We start from the raw sequence: 19607 nt of genomic DNA on the forward strand, positions 1-19607 counted from the left end.
CACACACATATATATATATATAAATATATATAAGGATTTTTTTAAAGTGATTAACTCATCATCATTATCATCATTTAGCGTTTGTTTTCCGTGCTACCGTGGGTTGGAGGGTTTGACCAGAGCTAGCAAGCCAGAGAGCTGTACCATGCTCCACTTGTCTGTTTTGGCATAGTTTCTATGGCTGGACACCCTTCCTAATACCAACCACTTTACAGAGTGTCCTGCTTGTGTTATATGTAGCACCAGCACAGGCTCTTGTTTACACAGCACTAGCACAGGTGCTTTTTATGTGGCACCAGCACCAGTAGGGCCACCAAGTAACTTGCAAGACAAAATACCTCTTAGGTGAGAGAAGGAGTGAAACTGAGGGAAGTATCTGAGTGGAGGAGAAGGGCCTGCAGCAGGTGTTGGGAAGATGGGAGAATTTTGACAGAGGTCAGGTAATGTGTGTGGAGGGCACATTACAGTAAGGTCATGCATGTATACATGAATGGCCACAATTTCACTTAGCTTGAAGTGTCTTCTCAAGCACAGCAAATTGTCCGAAGTCTCAGTCACTTCTTATCTCTTCTGTGAGGCTCAACATTTAAAGATCATTTTCACCATTTTGTCCAGTGTCTTCCTGGGCCTACCTTTCCCACAGTTTCTCTCCACAGAGATGAGCACTTCTTTATGCAGCTGTCCTCATCCAAACACATCACATGACCATACCAGCACAGTCTTCTCTCTTGCATACTACATTTGATGCCTCTTACACCCAATTTTCTCTTGAAACACTTACACTCCATTATACATGCACACTGACATTGCACATCCAGCAAAGCATGCTGGCTTCATTTCTTTTCAGCCTTTGAATGTCCTCTTCAGTTACAGCTCATGTTTCACTGCCATTTAGCATGGCTGTTTGTACACAGGCATCACACAAACTACCTTTCACTCTGAGGGAGAGGCCTTTTGTTACCAACAAAAGTAATAGTTCTCTGAACTTTGCCCAGCCCATTCTTAGTCTAGCAACTACTCTCAGATTATCCACCTCCACTGCTAAATTGGTTGCCTAAGTAACAAAATATATCTACTAATTCTAAGGACACTTGAGCAAGTCTATTTTCTGTACATACTTAGTTCATTGTACTTACTCATCTGTCATGCACAAAGCCTACAGCCTCGTCTTACATCCTTCTGGGGGTCAATAAAAAAAAGTACCAGCTAAACACTGGGGTCAATGCAATCAGCTTACCCCCTCCCCTGAACTTGCTGGTCATGTGCCAAAATTTGAAATCAATATTTTATATTCTTCTGTGCCAAGTAAAGAATAATGGTCTAATTGTCCCCAACTTCATTAGCAACTGTCATGTGGAACTCTAATAAAGGCCTTCTCTAAGTCAACAGGTATGTAGTTATAGCGGTTTACTTCTAGCTGAATACTTCACTTGCAGTTGTCTCATTAAGAAAAGTGTATCAATGGTCCCCTTTCTGGTAATGCATCGCATCTAAACCAATTCTTTTCCTAATCAGTAGTGTTATTCAGTAACTTGTCTAATCTGGTCCATCAACTTGATGTCTTTGTAATTTCCTTTATCCTTTGCTTTTGTAACAACTGATGATACTATACTACCCCAGCCATTGGATATAACTACTTCCTTTATTGCCTGGTTGACTATGCAGATAACTATTAAGTGCCTTCTTTACCAGACATTTTAATTATCTTACCCACTATTCATGATGAACTAGTAAGCCTTCCTAGCCTTTATATTCTTAATTGCTTTATGAACCTATTTCTTTACTACCCACAAGGGGCTAAACACAGACAGAAGAAATAAGGACAGACAAACATATTAAGTCGATTACATCGACCCCAGTGCGTAACTGGTACTTAATTTATCGACCCCGAAAGGATGAAAGGCAAAGTCGACCTCGGCGGAATTTGAACTCAGAACGTATTGGCAGACGAAATACGGCTACGCATTTCGCCCGGCGTGCTAACGATTCTGCCAGTTCGCTGCCTTTTTAATTGCTTTATGAACCATGCTACTGTCCACTTGTATAGCTGTCCCTCTTTGTCCTCTGCATCTTCCACATTGAACATAATAGCACTTCCATGCCTCTTTTCTTTTTAGCAATAGAAAGAGCAAGTGAACTGCTATTATTCTTTATCTACCTCTTCCTGATTTTCTGTAGCACACTGTCTTGCAATCTGGAATACCTCACACTTCTGATCCACACATCACAAAACACACATAAGCTTTTTACTCTGTTTCTCCTCTACCTGGTATTGCTCTCAGATGTCTTCTTCTTATTTCAGTCTTTTCAAGTTTGTCTCTTCACACCAATAAATATCTACTTTGCTGTTCCAGCACCATTATACCTTCAGTCTAGTTGGGGGCCTCCTACTAACCACATTTTTGCTCGGTAGCCCTTCACAGGATATTTTATACAAACTATTTCTTACTTTCTGTCATAGGCAGTGACTAGAGCTTATTTGAATCTTCAACCAACCAAAGCCCCTTTTAACTTTCTATCTCCAAATTACCCTTTACTTCTGTGACCAAATAAGCTATTATAGCTACATTTGCACTGAAGCAACTTCATAAAAATACTTATTTTTAAATTTCTCAACAAGTCAAAGAATACAATCCAAAAAAATTTCCTTTCTTGCTTGTAAAATTAAAACTTCTTATATGAGGGGAAAAAGTCAGCAAGTCTCTCTGGCGTAGTGGTATCACAGTTGTCCAGTTTATTGAAGATGTGTGGCTCAATTCTCACTTTACTAAGGATGACTTTACTAAAGTTACCTTCAATAAAAAGGTGACTGACTACTTTTTACTGTTTAAGGGATTCCTATTTGGTCTGTAACAATCTACTAGGGCTACATTTCTATTTAGAGAACTTCATAAAAAGGTTCATTTTCGATTTTATCTATAAATCAGAAATACAACCTAAAACAAACAATTATATATATGTGTATATTTTGTTTCTGCAATTGAGTAATTGATCAGATAATTAATTGGTTTCATTGACAAATAATAATGAAGTGAAGTAGAATCGGTGCATATGTTTCTTATTGGCAAAATGATGTTCCCAAGATACAACATACATACATACATATATTCAAAATAAATCAGTGAAGGAAATTGAACAACATACATACTTAAATGTCCCTGAAACCAAGAATGCCAAAAAATTGGTGGGGAACCTGTACATATACACACACACGTTTGTGCATTATATAACAGGTCATTTTCTTTCTATCTTTCAACAAAGTTTGTAATTTCAGGGTCCTTGCTTCATATAATCTATGCCTATACTCAGTAAACTAGTTGACATTATGAAGGGCATCCAGCTGTAGGGGCATGATGCAGTCCTCCTCCACATTAGATCCTGTTAAACTCTCCACCCATGCCAGCATAGAAACTAGATGGTAAACAAAGATGATGTTAATGTAGTGGTAGTGTAAGTGAATAGCTTTTAGCTGGTAATTAAAACCTGGTGAATGCTTAAACCAAGATTTTGTCTTAAAGCATTCACTACAAAACTTTATTTTCTTTTTGTTTAAACAGAAATAGTCAGAGAGATGGGGGGGGGGGACAGAAAGCAGAGAAGATACAAAATGACAATTTATATTTGTACAGATTAATTTAATTACACATCAATAATTTCATAATGAAATTGAAATATAAAGAAATATTGTATACAAAACTTACAGAATGAACAGAAGAAATATATTCTGTAAATAAAAGCTGAATAATTGAGTTTTTTGTTGTTGTTTTTTTGTTTTGTATTTCGCCTTTTGCATACATTTTGTTTACACTTGAAGCCTGAGATTTTTTTGAAAAGAAATGGAAATCCAAACATCCATGACTTTCCAAATAGCATTAAAAATTAAATATCCATTTTTAAATAAAAAGGTGAAAAACTTCAACTGAGAATGAAAATTGTTTGTAGACACAATGACAAAAACTTAGTTCTGCCCTGGAGCAGAAGGGAATGGTTCGAAAACAGCAATTAAAAAAAAAAAAATGCTGAAATTAAGTAAAAAGTTATAATGTTAAAATAATTTAGGCACATGACCACAACCATTAGGGTAGGGAGCAGTCAAAATAGATCCTGATACTTTAGTAGAACTTTATTTTAGCAACCCTAGGATAAAGACAAAGTTGACTTTGATGACATTTTGAACTCAGAATGTAAAGGGATGTAACTAGACACCCATAAGGTGTTTTATAAGATGCTCCAACAGATTTGCCAATCTACTGCCCCTTTCTATCATAGAAACAAATCTTCGATTTTTTTTTTGTCTTTCTTTTTTGGAGTGAGTGTTATACAATTAACCCCCTGATCCAGGTACTTATTTTATCAACTATGGAAGGATGAATGGTGGTGAAATTGATTTTGGCAGGATTCAAAATCAGAATATAATAATAATAATAATAATCCTTTCAAGTGTAGAAACAAGGCCAGCAATTTTAGGGAAGTGAGCGTAAGTTGATTTCATCAACCCCAGTATTCTACTGGTGCTTTATTTCAATAGGGTGAAAGGCAAAGTTGACCTCAGGAAAATCTGAACTCAGACTTCAATGGGTTGGAAGAAATGCTAAGCATTTTGTCTGACATGCTAACAACTCTGCCAACTTGCCACCAAAATAGTAATAATAATTTCAAATTTTGGCACTGAGGGGAGGGGACAAGTCAATTATATAAACTCCAGTACTTAACTGGTACTTCATTTTATCAACCCCAGTACTTGACTGGTTCTTTATTTTATCAACTCTAAAAGGATGAAAGGCAACGTTGACCTCAATGGAATTTGAACTCAGAATGTAACGAGTCAAGAAATACCACAATGCATTTTTTCCGAAGCTATAACAATTCTGCCAGCTTGCTGCCTTAATAATAATAATGAAAATTTTTGACTTGATGCAAAGGCCTTATACTTTAGGGGAAAGATGATGTTACCGATATTCATGTCTTGTCTGAAGAAATAAATTAACCATGATAGAGTACAAAAAACATTTCAGACTTTAATCATAGATTATAAAAAAATATACATATCTATTGATTTTCTCTCTCTCTCTCTTCCCCCAACACCAATCAATTCAAGAAATATTGGAAAGGGCAAGGAAAAAGTGATAAGTGAATTAGATTGTTTTATCTCATGATTTGTAACAAAATACAGACAATCTGAAAATTAATTTCTTTAGAGAATAAAATTTTGACTTAAAATGATTTCTCATGTGGAAGGAAATAAAGTTGCATGGCATTTATGCCTTTCTCAAGAGCATTACTAGTCTAAGTGAATTAAACAGTTTTCAGTGAGAAATTGAAACTGGTTTGCTGGGAACTTCTTATGCTATGGTGCTCATCAAGATTTTACATAAGCACCAAATCCCAGATTTAGGAAAGAGGAAATATACTGCTAATCCCCATTCCTCAAGGTCTTAACATCATAAGTGAACAAATGTATTTCACAGGGAATCAAAATTGAGTAATGGATTTGATTTGCTTGCTTCAGTTCTTTGACTCATCAGTTAAGATATCAATTTCTTCAACAAGGCACAATGCCAATTTTTGTAGAAGGGAGACATAGTCAATAAATCTACCACAATATGGAATGTAAGATATAGATTCATTCTGGTAAAAGAGGAATTCAAAATGCAGTGTTAAGACTATAAAAGTCTGGTTTTGTAAATTTTATATTGTCGTTCGAAGTGAAATGCTTAAGCTATATTTCATACTAAGGGTTTGAGAAAAGAAAGTGTCATATCAACCACATCAACATTTACAAACAGGTGAAAATTGTCCTGAATAAAATGTTACTAACATGATTAAAAAGGCTCTACAAATATGTCGATAGGAATGCTTACCTCTCAGGAATTATTGTTGACTTATGATTCCTACCATTTCAACTATAAAGTCCTTCAAAACACTTTCTCCCTGAAAACATGCACCGGACAATTCGTTAATGTAAAGGTGCAAAATTCACCATCTACATGGGTTAATAATAGTACTGTGTGGTTTCACAAACATCAATGAGGGACCCTACTTTAAGATATCAGTTTCAATAAATACCCAATCTTTGTAGTTAAAAATCATCTGAAAGTGTAGATATGCTGCTCAATGTATAGGCCGCAAATCCATTGCTTCTGTATAATCAGTTAAACTATTCGATGATGCAGCCATACACCTGCTTTACACTTTCTACTATTCTTGTTTATATGCTTTAAGTCCCCAAAAGTCTTAGGATAAGATAACTACAGCTAGAAAAAAATGATGAAATTCTTTATTAAATCAACTATTTCTGAGTAAATCTACTCAAATAGTGGTTGCCATAGAAACCCAGCAACATGCCTGCTAAATGATTGTAAGTCACAATTGTTTTGTTTTTTTTAATTTTATTATTTTTTACAGAAACATCAGAATTTGTCCAAGGGCTGAAAATCACAGTCAGGATAAAAAATCTCTGTTCACATCAGCTGTTTTGGATCTTTACCTTTTGACTGTCAGATTTAAAAAATAATTTTTTGTAACTAAACATTTTCAAACTTCAGACACTGGTAGAATGTGTCATATAAAACATCTTTTACTCTTAGAGTTTTTGAGAAAAGCTTATATTTAGGAAGTTATTTCACGTTAAAGTTGTCGGATTTCGGTAATTTCAACCAATCAATGAAAGTCTATTCAGCTGAATAAAATTACTGCCGTTGTTTGTCAACAACAACTATTGGCAGTGTATTTTTCGTTTGTCACTGTTATTTATGACCTCATTCGTGTGTTTGTACTGGTTTTAGCTTTAAGGTGTTTGGGTTAGGGTTCTAGGGTTAAGGCTTTAGGGTTAGGGTGATAGGATTAGGGTTAAGTAAGGTTTTAAGGTTAGGGTTTAGGGATAGGGTTGTCATAAATAACAGTGACAAACAAAATATACACTGCCGGAAGTTCCTGTTGACAAACAACAGCAGTAATTTTATTCAGGTCATTGATTGGTTGAAATTACTGAAATACTACAACTTTAACGTGAAATAACTTCCTAAATATAAGCTTTTCTCAAAAACGCTAAGAGTAAAAGATGTTTTATATGACACATTCTATCAGTGTCCAAAGTTTGAAAGTGTTTAGTTAAAAAAAAAAAGTTTTAAATTCAGTCAGTCAAAAGGTAAAGATCCGCTGTTTTTAATTGGAACATTTATATACACACACACACACACAGAAATGTGTTATAAAAAAGACAACCATAAAGTAAAGAGTGTTATGAAATGAATATCTTATGTTCATTAACCCTTTAGCATTTAAACTAGCCTTTCTAGTCTAAATATTTAACCTATTTTACATTCAAACTAACCAGATCCAACTTCTCACACCCATCCTACAATGTCATTCTAAGAATAAACAATCACATCAATGAAATCTTGAAACTACAAGATAATGCATGATTAATTCAAAGCAATGTGATTAAATAAACACTACATTTGACAGAATAATCTGGATTATAAAGGATTAAACAATTATTCTATGTCTATAAACGGTGCAGGAAATATGAAATGGATAAAAGTGAAATGCTAACATGCCTTGATTATATATGTAAAGATATACACTTGTATAATGTGGTTTATTGCATTTACGTAAAGATATGTGAATTTGTTTTTAAAGGAAAAATTATAGTGTTTTTGATCATTTGATTTCAATAACAGAAAATGGACATTGATGGTTGAATTTTGCTGATGATGACCTCAACTGTGAAGATATATATTTCTTTACTGCCCACAAGGGGCTAAACACAGAGGGGACAAACAAGGACAGACAAACAGATCAAGTCGATTACATCGACCCCAGTGTGTAACTGGTACTTAATTTATCGACCCTGAAAGGATGAAAGGCAAAGTTGACCTCGGCGGAATTTGAACTCAGAATGTAACGACAGATGAAATACGCATTTCGCCCAGCGTGCTAACGGTTCTATAAAACAAAAATCCACACTGGTCTGGTGTCTGGAATGGAAGCTGGCCTCTTTATATAACAACAGAGACAAATTTCTAAATAACAGAATACAAAAGAGTAAATCTTAAACATTCTTCCAGACTGATTCCTTTTGACTTGGCTTGAAATAAATTTATGTAAGGGATGAATTTTGACAATTACTGGTATTTGACTAGGTGAAAAATAAAAAAATAGCAAATTAGCTGCAATTGTGCAGACATGAATATTATAGAGAGGACTAACCAGTCTGTTCGAATATGTATGAAACAGCACAGTACAATAGACATGTATGTTTCTAGGAGACATGCTTGAATAATTCTTCTTCCATGACTAACTATGACAAGTTTTTATGCATCTATAGACAATATCAAAATTTCTGAAAATAGAATTCAAAATAGGCCACATAAAATTCAGACAGAAAACTATTTTAAATTAAAAAAAAAATAAATAAAAATGACAAGTACTTATTTGAATATTTTTATCAACAATTAAAATATTATATATATATATATATATATATATATATATATATGCTAGCATGGAGAACGGACGTTAAACGATGATGATGATGATGATGAACGGGAAGGTTTACGAAAATAAACAAAAGACGAAGGCAGGTGGAGTACAAACAAACGAATGTATTAGTATGGCGCTCAGGAATAGAAATAGAACAAGTCTTTTACGTTTCGAGCCTACGCTCTTCGACAGAAAGATACACAGAAAAAAACAAGGAGAGAAAAAAATGCGTGTAGGAGCTAATGATCTATCATATATATATATATATATATATATGTATGTATGTATGTATAGACAAACAGACAGATAGATAGAATGATAGATAGACGCTTAAGGTAACATTATTTAATCCAATTTCAAACCACTTAAGAAAATAATTTGACTACCCAATAGAAAAAAAGTTGATTTCTTGTGATTCAATACAAAGACTGTGAACTCGGTGAGGGTAAATGAGAAAATGAATTACTCTGGCTGTTCTAATGGGAAATGGCAACATAAAGATGTAAAATGGCTTTCAGGATCAAAACTAGATCACAGTTTTGGTTCACCAGTAGTTCTACAGCACACACAATAAAATGGTAAACATTTTACAGTAAAAATCATGAAATATGTTTTGTTAAAATGGCAAAATACTTCACAAATCTGACAAATACATTCAAGATAGGTAGAAAAGTCATTGAAGAGTTAATGTGCCACATGTTGAAGCAAAGTGGGAAATATTTATTTAAGAAATAAAAGAAGTTAATTTATTATATACAGCTTCTTTCAGGAAGTCATCAAGTTTCAAAATATGAAAAAAAAAAAAAAATCAATAATTTAAAAAAAGGTGAAAAATAAATCACTTGAGAATTTATACAAAACAAGATTTAAAAAATAATTCTTTTCACATGGTCAATATCTTCAGGAAGTGTTAAATATTTTGGTAGTCATAAGTAATGGAAAAAGAGAAAAAAACATAATGATTAGAGTATGGCAGATATGTTTAGAAAGAATACAAAATAAATTATTCTGAAGGCTTGGGGAGAGATCACATACACAAGTATATATATATATATGTATATATATTATTCTAAACAAGACAATATATGTATCACAGAAGGTACTTTAAGGAGATGCCAAAATAAGAGAATTGTTATTGCATATAAAAACTAGGATAGATAAAAAGACCATCACCCAAGAGGATGAAATTAAACAAGCTTTATTTTGGAACCCATCAGCATGAGTGTTTCAGGGTGGGTAACCAAGGTGAAGGAATGCTTACATAATTGGATTATAGCACAGGGGAAAAACTGAAATTTGACACATTGAAGAGTATTGCTTCCATTGTCATAATATTTAAGCGTTTATTAAGTTTTGTATTTTAAAAAATTAGTTGCCTTTATTTACATTGTAGGACATATCTGTATATCTCCATTTGACTTTTATTCAACTGAAATTTTTTAAGTTATCTCCCTTGCTCATTTTTTTTTGAGTAATTTTCATAAACGCCAATGAATTTTCCTGTATTAGTTATAATTTTAATGGGTTAAATTTTTTTATTTTTTTATTCTCGACATCTTACGAAGTTTGGAAACTTCTAAGGGAATGTGAGTGAATTCTTTTTTGGAATATCTCAAAGCACACACACAAAGGTATAACTGATAACGGGGAAGTATTAGGTTGAAAAATCTTTTGGGGTTAAAAAAACAAAGGCTGCCCATGAGGCAAAAAAAGAATTTTTTTTGGTTCACTCCATTAAGTATGGAAGTTTCTACAGCACTAAACATTTGTATTTTTTTTTTCTTTGTAGAAAGGATTTATAAAATAATTAAAATTATTAAATACAATTCTATTTTTAATTATGTATCATCAGTAAGAACTCAAGAGAAAAAGATTAATTTCCAACTCTACAATCATATACATCCACTTTTCCAACTAGCATGGGTTAGATGAGGGCATTAAGTTTCAGCCCAGCATCTCCTCACTTGCCCCAGTCCTTTGTTATTTTTCTGAAGGTCGTAATCCTAATATCAGTTCACCTCTCATTTTTTTAAACATATACGCTGCTGCTGCGCTGTGCTAACCTTGGATCGTAGAGTGACCCATTGTGCTTGAGGAGACCTATTGAGTCAAGTATGTCAACACCAACATCAAAATAAAAATCAAATGGAAATTGTAGTTACGATACCCGTGCCAGTGGCATGTAAAAAGCACCAACCGATCGTAGCCATTTGCCAGCTTCCTCTGGTCCCTGTGCCAGTGGCACGTAAAAAGCACCCACTATACACTCACGGAGTGGTTGGCGTTAGGAAGGGCATCCAGCTGCCAGATCAGACTGGAAACTAGCGCAGTATCCTGGCTTCGCAGACCCTGGTCAAACCATCCAACCCATGCTAACATGGAAAATGGACGTTAAACAATGATGATGATGATGATACATACACATATACATACATGGATTGTAAGATCACATTATTTTAGCTACTCTGTCTTTAGATCTCTTCCAAATAAAATATCCAAATTAACGTTTCTGTAGAAGAGACCATTAAATCCACTTAGAAACCTCAAAACAAACTTAAAATCACTTAATTGTATGATGAAAAAATTTCAAATCTAATGCTGGCTCAAGTAGCAAGGTCATTGGTTGTGCATCATTAGATTCAAGTTGTACAAAGTATTACACACAAACACAAAGGTCCAAATTTTTCTAGCAAGATGCAATGTTCTTCTTTTTCAGCACAATAATAATAAATCCTTAGTAAAAATTGATACAAAGAATAAATTCTAGAATAAGAATTGAAAAAAAAAAAAGAAAGAAAAAAATTTTCTCAAGCCAAAATTAAGATATTGCAATCTATTTCTATTTTAATAAATATTCTAAGTGAAAAAAAGTGTTGCAAATTAATGGTGGAGAGAACTTGAAAGAGATGTGTCTAACACATAAGATAACATTGGACTGAGATTAATGGGAAAATGCTAGGATTACAGGACAGCATATCAGCTGAGAAAAATAGGTGTTAAAAAAGACAATTACAGGATGTAGCCAAAAATAGAAGCAAGTGAGTGAATAAGAAAGTAAATGTTAATAAAAGCCAAAATGAAAACTATATACTATTTCAGACATGTTGCTGAATAAACTAAACCTGATTATTTTATTAAAATATAAATATGCTTTCAATATAAAGGTCATCTTTGGTGGTTCCATCTCAGACCATTTGTCTGTGGAATGGCCGGTTTCTTTCCATGGTAAAAATAAATAAATAAATATAATAAAGCAAACCAGTTTGGTATTTTTAAAATTAAAATCTTTCTGAAACTGATAAATGCATAAATTAGTCATTGTTTCGTGAACACAAGTAAGATCGTTGTTTTGCTGGGAAGAATAAATGGTTCATACAGCAAGACATTTTAGCAATAAAGATTTGTAAATTTCTGACTTTAAAAGGAGAAATTAATCAATACTTTTTTAACAAAACACAAATTCACATACATGATGTACATGGTCGACATCTATCTAATGATATGGCCTCAGAATTTTTGTTTGGTATAAAATTGATAAATTGTTCAAAAGTGTTAATTCTGTGATTAAAATTCCAATTTGAGCTACTTTAGTTCTGTGAAGAAGAGTCCTGCCACAAGATATTAGAATTTTATTCTCATGATAGACTAACATCATTGTACTTTTAATCTTTATTTCTTTACATCATTACATCCAGTCAATGAATATTTCACACCAGATAATAAAATATTAGACAGAAATTAAAAGAATTCTTTTATGAAGGAATTGGACAAATTCTTGGAAATAATCCCAAATCAACATATTAAGTGTTGAATTGACAAAAGATACAACTGAAAAAGAATGCTTTTATGAACTTGATTATAGTATTAGTAACTATAACTGCCTTGATGTTACTAGACAAAATGGGCCTATAAAAATCATAGGTGTCACTGTCCCACTGAAAAAAATTTCTTTAAAAAAATGAAATTGGAATTATGAAGGATTAGATCAATGGCTCTCAAGGGGTTTTTTTTCTTTTACAATTTTCAACACAATTTAAAGCAAATAAAAATACTTTGTCACATTTTGTGCACAAAATCAAAAGAAAATTTTTGTATGCTTAGTTGTAAATAATTTAAACATTAGAAAACTGTCCGAATTATAGTGATATATTTGTAATAGTTTATGCCATATGAATTTAGATAATTTGAGACTCAAAATAATTAATTTCTAACAGTGAAACTTGTAAACAAAGCTATAAATTTTGGCACAAGGCCAGTAATTTGGAGGAGGGGATAAGTCAATTACATTGACCCCATTGTTCAACTGGTACTTATTTCATCAACCTCAATAAGATAGAAGGCTTAGTCGACCTTGGTGGCATTTGAACTCAGAACATTAAGATGAAGGAAATGCTACAAAGCATTTTGTCCGACATGCTAACAATTCTGCCAGCTGATCACCTTGTTGCCAAATCTTGATGCAAGGCCAGCAAATTCGTGGGAATGGGTATGTCAGTTATATCGACCCCAGAGCTCAATTATTTTATTTACCCTGAAAGGATGAAAGGCAATTTGAACTCAGAACGTAAAGACAGACAAAATACTGCTACTCATTTTGCCAGCTTGCTGCCTTAGAGAAAACTATAAATAATAACATTTTCTATCCAAAGGATTTTTTGAAACTCAATATTTATATTCTATTATTTATAGCTTTATCTACTTAAGGTTTCATCATTAAAAACAAATTATTTGTAATAATGTTTCCCCCTTGGTTATTATAGCCACTCCATATCAAGCAGCCACCCTATGGACTTCAAGTGTCTGCTTATATTAAGTAACAGTCATTTTCACTTTTGTTTAATGGTGCTGTTTTTTATGGTAGGATGCCTTTCCTCTTGCCAACCATTACTAATTTCCAAATAAGGTATTTTTTCCTATTGAAACTGATGACATCACCAAATAATGGGACATGCTGTATACAAGGAATGTAAGCACCATTGTTTTGCTCTGTGTCACTCTGAAGTCACATTTGCTCATATACACAAAATGGACTCTTCTGTCAGATTCAGATTCCAACAGTTCAACAGACTGTTCTGTCCTAAACCATTAGACTTCTCACACACATTATTTATTTATTGTAATGAAGGTTTATGTAGGACCAACTGCACTCTTTGGAAAAACTAAAAGCAGAAGGATGGTCCAGAGTGTGACATGACCTCCCAGAATGGCACTAAGGTTTTATATCAGAGTTTCTCTTAGAGACATGCTTCAATGAGGGCTTAGCAGTGGCTAACTCCCAGTCGCCTTACAATGGGCCAAATACCAAGCTTGAATTTCTAACTTTCCTCACTTTGGTAATAAGGTCATTAATCCTAGACAGAATATATCTGTTCCTTTAACAGATATTATTTTGGGGTTTCTAGCAATCATGATCACCAGGTAGGTATGGAGGGTGGTGGTAGTTGAGTGGTAAACAACTCAACCATGCAACAAGTTGTTTAGTGGATTACAAGTTGCAAATAGCAGAAACCAAACTCTTAAATCCAGGGATATTCTTGCACTTAATTATTCTCAAAGTTGTGATGCCACTTACTCGTAAGTTCTGTAAAAAAGCTAATGAGGAAATGGTGGTCACACACACACACAGTGGATGGTATCACAGCATACAAACTTACTTGAGCCAGAGTTTATATACACATTCACAAAACCAATGATTGAACTCATGGCAACGCTTAACCCATTTAGCATTGATCAAATATCGTGTTAATCACTGTAGTTTACAAGGTGGGCATATGTTAGTTCAACCAATGTATCATTGATATTCTGGTTGAAGCAGAATGAGTAAATGGCATTACGACTAACATGAGGATATTTTGGGCATAGCCAATAACACTCCACCATGAATTAAAAAATGATTTTGGTTCAAAATTCTGAGAATGCTACTAAACACTACAAGCTTCTGAAGAAGGATGGCAGGTGCAATGGTCAAAATGTGACCAACGGTCAAGATGAGGACATTAGTCCAAACATAACAGTGTGTGATAATGGGAAATTAGCAAGTATTTAGTCCTTTATTCAATAAATAAATAAATAATAGTCATCAAAATATTCGGAATTTTTGCTTGTATTTTTCACATTTTTTAAAAAATATAATTTTATTGCTGCACTACACCTTTTGAGAACCACTGGAATTGAGACCAATCGTTGTCATTGCCGAAAACAGGTGGATAACTCTTGTAACATGCAGAAACCTTTCTTATCAAATTATTAATAGGTTTTAATAAAGTATATGCAGACTTCTCCACAGAACTAATTTTTCTTGAACTGCCTTCCAACCTATAGATTCCGGTCATTTAATCTTCAAGCAAAACCTTAGTCAAACTATTCACTCATCCTTTCTAATGCAACAAAAGATATTAACTGAGTGAATTCTCAAATCTTAAGTCTCAAAATACTGAGGGTTTTATATCACACCAATTTATCCAAAAGCATTGGAATCTTTTTCTTAATGGTGTCTTGAATGGATGGATTTCAGTAAGGTTTTCGATATCAACCATGCTTCTTAATGTATACACAGTAAAATAATTGGGACAGGGAAAGTTAAGTATGAAAATTCTGTACTCCAGAATTTAACTGCACTTCCATTAAAAAAATATTTAAAATATATTACATGGAATAAAAGTAAAAAATTATGTATATACTTCATGATAGTTGACTAGTGCATATTATGATGATGTAGTTTCGAATGTAGAATGAAGAAATGCAAATGAAGTAGAGGCTAACATTGTCTAATAATGTTTGATGTAAGCAATTAAATATAATATACATTTGCTGATCGTCAGAAAAAAATGGAAGGAGTTAAGATATGGGATTGATAAATGTTGACTAGAAGTCATTTCCTTTAAGAAAATGTACAACTATATTCACTTAGGCGATGTTATAACTTTTTCCAAATTTATATAAAAATTAAATGATTAGTAACTGAAAAATTTTGTCCGAATCAGATGTATTTTGAAATAATTCAATGAGGTTTCCAAATTTGGGCACAAGGCCAGCATCGACCAGTATTCAACTGGTACTTAATATTAATTATAGTGTATATTTTAAAGTAACTAGTTTTCTGTAAGTAGCAATGTCAGAAACACAAGTGGAAAAATTAAATTAAATTCAGTATTTCTTTTTAAGTGTGAACAGGGAGAAAGCATATAGCAAATATAACGTAAACATTTCAGAAAAATAAGTGAATGGTCAATGAATTTGCAAAATGAAAAATATGCTTCACCCATGGTAAAGACAATCACAACATGAGCAAAGAAATTTCGATGCGAAATCTTTCAGGCCTAATTTGATCTTCGACTAAAAGTATTTTCCGTCACTTGACTTAGTATAGCACAGGGAGGTCTTCCAACATATTTAATATAAAAGATGGATAAAATAATGCGGATAAAATTAATTTCGATAAACTTCCGTTCTCCATTCAATATTTGATATTTAAAAGAAATGTGAACAAAAAATAATTTTCATACAAATTTCTTATGGTAAATTCTTCAAATGAATGAAAATACATAAAAAAAAAAATTATAGCCCATATACATTTGAAATAATTAGTGCACATGGGTTTTTAAGTGTGTATATATTTAAGTATATATATGATGTACATAGGAATATTATAAATAATATATACATTCGTAAGTCCAAACAGAGATCAAACCACAGAGATATGGGTAAGCCTTGGCAGCAACACACCTGAAACCAGCGTGTCTATAAAGCTGCCTCGCATGTTCGTTTACTTCTGTTGTTATCAATTCAATAGCATCGTAACCTTGTCTACGACAAAACTCAATGGAAGAATTCAAAAGATCTCTTGCAATACCACGTCTCCGGTAATTTGGGTGAACAAACATACGACGCAGCCAGGCAACCTTTTTGACATTTTTATCAAAATTAGCTTTATCCTTTTTCACAATAGCAATGGTTCCGACTACTTTGTCTTTGCATACTGCCACCCAGAAATTATTGTCAGGGTCAGATAGATAAACACCGGTGACATCCGACATGTCACGGAGAGGAGGTCCATACAGATAGTAAAGGAATCCAAGAAGAGTGAAAAAATAGATACATGCACAGTAGCAAAGAATTCCACCGAACAGCTTGGCCAAGGTGATGTTGCTTTCGGTTTTTATTAAAACACATGTCATAGCAGCCGAAAACAAGAGTGCAGAGCTCCGTCGGAAAAGAAGAGCCTTAAACAACAGGTTAATGTAATTTTTACTACCAAGTTTCACTACAGTCCATGTATCCTGGCTGTCAGCTACTGTCCATTGACGAATTGTGTGCCTGGTAACTGACTCTGTCATTGCGATTATTTATTTCTTCTTCTGCTTAGCTGCCGCTCCATGGATATCATGGCCAGCAAAACATCTTTTATATAGCGATGATCGATGGACTTCAGATTTAAGACGATAAGTAATCAGAGTTACTTCCCTTTAGTTCCAACTAAATATTTGTCCAAAGACGGCTTCAGTCTGAACCAAGTTCGTATTTTGTGAGAAGCAGTGAATTTTAACATTTGTAACCCAACGACGTAGCCTGTTTGAAACTTTAGGATTCTCTCTCTCTCACTCTCTTTTTTTTTTTCACAGCATACAACTATTCACTTCTGTGAACTTTCGTTTCCATTTGCTTTCCCAAAGATTACTAATCGTCAGCGCACCGAATTAAAGCAATTAATTAATGGTTCGTTATGATATTGTTTCAAATTTTGCTAACTGCATGTCACTAGGAGATGATTGTAAAACTAATATGAAAAGTTCTTCAAAAATGATAAGTAAAAATAATGTTCTAGCAAATAAATTTGCTTAGAATTAATGAACAAACAAAACGAACGGGCAAAATTATTTTTGTTTTACAGTTTTGTTTAGCTCTGTATGTTAAAAAATAAAAGAGATACTCAAAAGTCACTAAAAAAATTATTCAATGGGGTGACGAAGGTCGCTTGACCTGCTAGAAGTAGCTGCCAAATTCCATTAACTCACATCTTGAAACAGTAACAAAGCATTTGATAATGTAGACTTATATATAGAAAGAAAAAGAAGTAAAGACGAAATAATCAAGGCTGGAATGCTTGGGGCAGCTTGAAGCTAAACCATTCCCGTCGCTGCGGGTTGGGAGTACTGGATGACATGCACTCTCATTATTCAATGGTGCACTCCCAGATTTAGAAAATGCAGTTTACAAAAATTTTCCCACAATACAAATTAGTCCCACCCAATATATTCTGAAGCATACTCAGACACCAAAGTCTAGCGATGGGCCTGGGCTAACCTAGCATATTTAATTCTAAATATTTTAAATAACAGAGGATCTTAATTAAGTAAGCATATATTCATGCTACATAGATTTGAAGTTGCTCGAAGGTTATCTTTGTTATATTTTATACTGTGTTAATAATTACATTTGTTTAAAATAGTGGTGCTCCGCAACCGTATTTCACTTGCGCTACACTTATATTTTTTTTTAAATCAGTGGCACACCTAAACTAAAAATATAGGGGAAAAAATTATATTCAGATTACTCTGCGACACACCTAGCATCGTCCTGTGGTACACCAGTCTGCCACGGCATACCGGCTGCGGAGCACTGCAATACTGAATAATTCAGTATACTGGGTAAAACTGAAGGTATGAGTAATGAGAATAGGGTAGATAATCCAATTATAGGAGTAAGCTCAAATCTTCAGACGTCTTTTATCACTAAGTGTTGTGCTTTGTCAGCCTTCTCCAAGCTGTATAACTACAACTGTTCTGAGATAAAGACGCCAGGCATATTTTATTCGAACCCATTGTTTACTTATGCATGCGTGCGTGTGTACTCTGGTGGGTGAGAAACTGTTGGTTTGTTTACATCTCCATAATATAACGGTTTCGTGGAAGAGACCAGTAGAATAAGCACTTACAATGAGCACTGGGGTTGATTTGCTTGACTAACCCTACAAAGTGGTTTGCAGCATAACTGTAGTCCAATGACTGAAACAAGTAAATGAGTAAAAGGTATATGTGTGTGTGTGTATATATATATATATATATATATATATATATATATATATATATATATATATATATATATCGTGAAGTATATTTGCCACTTGAATGTGGCTAACCCTTAAGGGTGGATACTACAGTAGCTTGTAGTCCCAGGAGGACATCTCATCCAGCTGGCTATTGACACACTTTCTGTGCCCTATCAGCATTTGCAAATATCTAGAAACCCGGGTCCTTGTGTATCACGTCAGGTTGAAGATGGGAAGGATGACTTCCCTTTGCAAATATTGATAGAGCACAGAAAGTGTGTCAATAGCCAGCTGGAGGAGGTGTCCTCCTGGGGCTACAAGCTACAGTAGCATCCACTCTTAAGGGTTAGCCACATTTAAGTGGAAAATATACTTCATGATGTCGTGCAGCTACTGTGTATACCATGCTCAGAGATTTATTCTATATATATATATATATATATATATATTCGCTACTTTCAGTTCTTGAAGTTGTTGACCTCTTTAGCTTATCTTTGTAGTGATATATATATATATATATATACAGGATTGGCCAAAAGGGTTAATTTGCATTGCTGTCTAATTCAATGATCCTGGTAGCTCAGTCTGGCAAGCTGAACACTCGTGGTTAGGAATTTTGACAAATACCTATTATTGTTAACCTGGATACCTTCCTAAAGGAGTTGGCATTAGGAAGGGCATCCAGCAGTAGAAACCATGTCAGAGCAGACACTGGAGTTTGAGGCAGGCCATTGGCTTCCAACCCATGCCAGCATGGAAAGCAGATGTTAAACAATGGAGATGATGATGATGACAATGACGATGATATTCAGAGTTAAGTTTGTAAGTAGAGGATTTAGATTAGAAGCTGTGCATCTGTATCTAGGCAGTAAGTGGGAAGATGTGAAGTGCCACCATTTATAAATGGGGCTGTGTGCATTTTGAGGAGATGTTATAAAGCTATGTAAGTACAAAGGGTTCTAAATCAATGGGGTTCTGTTGTCAGGGAATTACAGATTCAAGATGTGCTGTGGATAAGTACTATGCAGGCCTAGCAACCTGAGAAGTAGTTGGTGATCACTTGAAGAATCACCAT

The 19607-nt window shown here is 33.9% G+C and overlaps 1 long non-coding RNA gene across 1 annotated transcript; it reads right to left on the reverse strand.

The window, feature by feature from the left end:
• Positions 1-9995: 9995 nt before the first annotated feature.
• Positions 9996-16122, reverse strand: LOC118762129. The gene is made up of 2 exons (XR_004997906.1): positions 10918-16122; positions 9996-10529 (listed from the first exon to the last, which is right to left on the reverse strand). It is a non-coding gene; the product is annotated as an uncharacterized LOC118762129 (long non-coding RNA).
• Positions 16123-19607: the final 3485 nt, after the last annotated feature.

This window comes from Octopus sinensis, linkage group LG2 (genome assembly GCF_006345805.1).
Source record: "Octopus sinensis linkage group LG2, ASM634580v1, whole genome shotgun sequence".
Lineage (NCBI taxonomy): Eukaryota > Metazoa > Mollusca > Cephalopoda > Octopoda > Octopodidae > Octopus > Octopus sinensis.